This window comes from Elephantulus edwardii, unplaced genomic scaffold (assembly GCF_000299155.1).
Source record: "Elephantulus edwardii isolate Elephantulus edwardi_28Jun2011 unplaced genomic scaffold, EleEdw1.0 scaffold00059, whole genome shotgun sequence".
Classification (NCBI taxonomy): Eukaryota; Metazoa; Chordata; class Mammalia; order Macroscelidea; family Macroscelididae; genus Elephantulus; species Elephantulus edwardii.
Window position 1 is genome coordinate 5,993,117 of NW_006399809.1, and position 6,000 is coordinate 5,999,116.

A 6,000-nucleotide genomic window follows, 5' to 3' on the forward strand; every position below is an offset into this window, starting at 1 on the left:
TTCAATATGGATTGAAGCTTAACATCAAGATAACAAAGATTCTCACCACTGGGCCAATTGGCCCATGATAGATGGAGAAGAGATTGAGGTTGTTTACAGTTACAGCTTGCTCAGCTCCATAAACAACACTCTTGGCACCAGCAGTCAGGAAATCAAAAGATGAATTGTATTAGGTAAACATGTTGTCAGGGACCTCTCCAGAGTACTAAGAAGTAACAAAATAAGTCTAGAGACTAAGATCCACCTGATCAGGGTCATGGTCTTGGCAATTACTTACTATGCATTAGAGAGCTGGACAATGACTAAGGATGACAGAAGAAGAATTGATGCCTTCAAGTTGTGGTGCTAGAGAAGAGTCATGAACATGGACTGCCAAGAAAACAAGTAAGTCTGTCTTTGAGAGGGTGGTGCCAAGTTTCTCCTTAGAGGCTAGGATTTTGAAGCCCTGTCTCAGATACTTTGGACATTTGGCCAGAAAGGACCAAACATTGGAGAAGGATATCATGCTTGGAATTGTGGAGGGATAGACCAAGAGAGGAAGGTGACGGATGAGATGGGTTGATACAGTGACTAGGGCAATGGAGGGCAGGTGTGTAGGAGTCAGTGAGACTGGCTCAGACAGGGTAGGTTTCATAGAGTTGCTACGAGTCTCAGGTGACTCGACAGCACATAACAACAAGTCTAAAAGAGCAGGAGAACAAATTCAAACCTTGAGTTGTAATACTCAAGCATTCTGTGACAAAATCTTGAATAGTCATAAAGCATCAGAAGAAAATGAAAGAAGATGCAGTCATTGTACCAAAAAGAATTGGTCAACAATGAACAATTTCAGGAAGCAGCACACAATCAAGACCCAATAATACTGAAAGAAGAAGTTCAGGTTACACTGAAAGCACTGGGGGGAAAATAAGTTCCAGAAACTTATGAAATAACAACTGAGGTGTTTCAACAAACAGATGTAACCCTGGACGTAGTTGCTAGTTGCTACCAACAAACATTACAGCTAACTAACTGGCAAAAATGACTGGAAGAGATTCATGGTTTCTTCCATTCCCAAAAAATGGTAAGACAACAGAATGTGGAAATCATCAAACAATATCATTAAATCACATGCAAGCAAAGTCTTGCTGAAGATTTAAAAAAAAAGTCTGGAACAGTGGATCAACAAGGAACTGCTAAAAATTTAAGGTGGATAGCAAAAAAAGATATCAATGTTGATGTCAGATGGACATTGACTGAGAGAAAAGAATACATAAAAAACAAAAATAATAATAAATAGTTTCCTTGTGTTTGATTTACTGTGAAAAGACATTTGAATGTGTGGATAATATAGAATAATGGATGATATTGAAAAGAATTAGAATCCCAAAACATTTAATTTTGTACATGTGAAACCTGTGCATAGACAGAGAAGCAGCAGTTATCTCAACAGTACAATGGATCGCACATCAGAAAAGACATGTATAAAGTTTATAACCTTTCTCCATACCTACTCAAACTGTATACTAAGCAAAGAATTAAAGAAATTGGACTGTATGAAGAAGAATATGGCATTAGTTTAGTAGAAAGACTCATCAACAACTTGCATTATACTGATGACACAACCTTACTTGGAGAAAATGAAGAAGAGTTGGAGTGGTTACTTCAGAAGATCAAAAACTCCAACATTCAATATTAATTACATCTCAACATAAAAAAATACCATGGGATCAAAGATGACATCATAATAGATGGAGAAAAGATTGCCATTGTCAATGATTTAATTTTACTTGGACCCACAATCAATAATCATGATTGCAGTCCAAGAAATCTAAAAACATACTGCACTGGAAAAATTGCTGTCAAAAGCCTCTCCAAAATTTTAAAGAACAAGGATTACAGTTTAAAGACTGTATGCTGATCTAAGTGTTTTCATTTCTTTATAGGCATCTGTAAGCTATCAATGAATCAATGAATAAGGAAGACTGAAGAATTGCTGCCTTTGAATTTTGGTAATAGCAAAAAGTATTGAGCACCCCAGAGACTGCCAAAAAAAAAAAACCAAACAAAAACTAAAACAGAAAACCCCACAAAAAACAAAACCCAACACCAAGTCCATGTCTTGAAGGAAGTACAATCAGAGTGCTTCTTTGCAGCAAGGATAGCGGATCTTCCTCTCACTTTCTTTGGGCATATTTTAGAAGAACCAGGACTTGGAGAGGCATCACACAAGAAAAGGTGAAAGGTCAGGAAAAGAAAGGAAGATGCTCAATGAAGTGGATTGACATAGTGACTTGAGCATGAAAGAATATGTGATGATTGTACGGGATAGAACAAGATTCAAAATGGTTGTTCAAAAGGGCCTGTTATGAACCACGATCAACTAGATGGCACTTAATATAGAAGAAAATATCTAATATTTATATTATAATAGTGTAGATACTCTGGTGACTTAATGGTAAGAACCTCTTTTGCCAACTCAAAGGTTCCTGCTGCTTCACAAAAGAAAGATGGACAATTTACTTGCCTGTAATTTACTGCCTCTGAAAACCGACATGGGTTGATTCTGACTGAAACCAACTATGTCTAGCAATCTATATTTGAATAGTAACAATATGTTGCTGTTGTTAGGTACAGTCACTGTAGTATAACTCCCAACCACCCTACGAATTACAGATCTGAACCCTGCCCTATCGTGTGCCATCTCATGAACTCTGTTACACTTGAGCCTATCGCTGAGGTCACTGTGTCACTCCATCTCATTTAGGGTCTTCTGCTCCTTTCCTGATCCTCTACTTTTCCAAGCATGATGTCCTTTTCCAAAGATCCAAAGTAAGTGGGATGAAGTTTCACCACTCTTCTCTATAAGGAGCATTCTTGCTGAACTCTTTCTAAGACATTTTTTGTTTTTTTCTCATATCAGCCCTTGGGATATTTAGCACTCTTTTCCAACACCACAACTCAAAGGCATCAATCTTTGTTCTGTCATCCAACTCTCAGATGCACAGGAAGTAATTGAAAAGGCCATGGCTTGCATCAAAGTGTGCCTTAGTCTTTAAACTGACATACTTGCTCTTCAGCACTTTGGAAAGGTCCCTGCCTGCAGCATGTATCCTGTGCAGCATGTCTTTTGATCCAGGACTGCTGATACCAAAGTTGCTGATTGTGGATTTAAGTAAGATGCAGTCATTGGCAATGTCTATGTTTTCTCCAACTATCATGATGTTGCCTATTGACCCAATGGTGAAGATATCTGTTTTCTTGATACTAATATGTAATCTATACTGGAGGGTGCAGTACTTAATTCTAGCAGCAAGTGCTTCAAGTCATCCTCATTTTTAGCAAACATAATTGTGTCATCTGCATAACTCAGGTTTGTAGTGAGGCTTCCACTGATCCTGATATGTGAGCCTGATATTTAATGATACAGATATGTCTAAATTGCTCCATGGGCAACTAGGAAGACAGCTGAATCCCTGCCAGGAGATTGAGCCCTGAAGCAGAGCTCTGCAAGCAGCTATGAAGACAGCAAAACCCCTGCCCAGGTGCCTTTATGCCTTTAAGCATAGAGGCCCTCAAACCTTGTAACAAGCACCAGAACCAAAGCCCTAGCTGAACCACTGTCTATGCCAAATACCCCCATCCAGGACCCCATCCTGTTGTGCCAAAACAGGCCTTAACAGGTACATAAAAGGTGTCCTGGGCCATGACATTTGTATGCCTGATTGTCTTTATGGTTTGTTGTTAAAGATATAACACATATCTGTCAATTTGATATATTAAGAAATGATAGGGATCTTGTCAATATAGCTTAGATATGCATATGCTTGCTTATTTATTGTTTGTTCTTGTTAGTACAGCACTCTGTGTTAGTCTGCTGTCCTGGTGTAACTTGTGGATATCTATGATGCTAGAAGCTATGCCACTGGTGTTTCAAAGGCCAGAAGTATCACCCATGGTGGACAGGTTGTAAAAGAGCTCCTAGATTAAGACAGACTAGGAAACAGGATTGATCATGCATCCACTTCAAAAATAACATGCTTTCAAAGACCCTATGAACAGCAGAGGAGCATGGATAGCTATAGCATTAGACATAGAGCCCAGAAGGGAAGTTACACGAACACTAAGAATTGTAATAAATGGAGCACATGAGATCGATATTCTAGACATTAGAACAGAAGATTTCAGAAGACATTTGGGAAGATAAAGCAAAATATTATAACAAAATATGCAAAGAGCTGGAGTCAGAAAATTAAAAGGGAAGAACTCGCCCCACCTTTCCCAAACTGAAACAACAGAGATGGACTATCATAAGCCACAATGAACCAGATAATCATAATATGTACTATGCATGCCAGAATGAAAACTGAGCAAGAATAGTGTTGTATTTATAATTAGTAAATTCCAAGATCTATCTTAAAGCACAATGTTGTGAATTATAGGATACGATCCATACACATAAAAGGAAGAACTGTTAATACAACTATTATTACAATATATGCACCAATAACTAAAGTTTAAGAGGAGAAAACAAGATTTCTACTAACTTTTACAGTCTAGAACTGGCCAAATATGAAGTAAAGATTCATTAATAATTATTGGTAACTGAAATGCAAAAGTAGGAAACAGGAAGGAATGGTAATCAGAAAGCATGGCATTGGTGATAGATATGAAGCTGGAGATTTAATTATTAAATTTTGTATATTCAATGGTTTATTCATAGAAAATAGCTACTTAATACAAAAGGAAACTTTAAATATGGACCTTCCCTGTTGGACTGCACAGTAATCAGAGTGACAATACCTTCATAAAGAATCAAATTACAAGCTCAATATCAGCAGTCGAAACTAGGCCAGTTGATAACTGTGGAATAGGTCAACAATCACTTGTGTGCAAATTTAAATGAAAGCTGAAAAAGATTAAAACAAGTCCGTGAGAGCCAAAATATAACCTTGAGCTATTCCACCTGAATTTAAGAATCATCTAAAGAACAGGTTTGTGGTATTAAACACCAAAGGTCAAAGATTAGAGGAATTATGGCTGGACATGAAAGATATCATCTATGAAGAGAGCAAAAGGGAGTTTAAAAAAAAAAACACCCAAAACTAAAACACCAAAATGAATTTCAGAAGAGATTATGAAATTTGCATTAGAATTTCAAGAAAGGAAGAGATACTGATATAAGAGTTGAACAGAAGATTTCAAAAGGAAGTTCGGGAAGATAAAGTAAAATATTATGACGCTATATGCAAAAAGGACCAAGAGTCAGTCGTCAGAACAGAGCAGGGTAGCACTGCATGGTTCAAAATTGGAAAGAGGGTACACCAGGGATGTATCCTGTCTCCATAGCTTTTCAAACTGTATGCAGAGCAGATTATCCAAGAGTCTGGGCTCTATGAGGAGAAGTGTGGCGTCAGGATTGGTGGAAGATCTATTAACAATCTGCGTTATGCAGATGACACAACCCTGCTTGCCGAAACTGAGGAGGACCTCATGCACTTGCTGCAGAGGGTCAAGGACTGCAGCCTTCAGTATGGACTGAGGCTCAATGTCAAGAAGACAAAGATTCTCACCACTGGACCAATTGGTAGCATCAGGATGGATGGCGAAGAGGTTGAGATTATTCACAGCTTCAGTTTGCTCGGCTCCACAGTCAACACTCTTGGCACCAGCAGCCAGGAAATAAAAAACTGTATTGCTATGAGAAAGTCTGCTGTTAGGGACCTGTAAAGTACTCAAGAGCAACAGTGTCTCTCTGGAGACTAAGGTGCACCTGATACAGGCATGGTCTTTGCAATCACTTGTTATGCATCAGAGAGTTGGACAATGACTAGGGAGGATAGAAGGAGAATTCATGCCTTTGAGCTGTGGTGCTGGAGAAGAGTATTGAATGTACCCAGGACTGCCAAGAAAACAAACAGATTCATCCTAGAGAGTGTTAAACCAGGCTACTCCTTGGAGGCAAGGATTCTGGGGCTTCGTCTGACACACTTTGGACATTTCTAAGGAGAGACAGGTCTT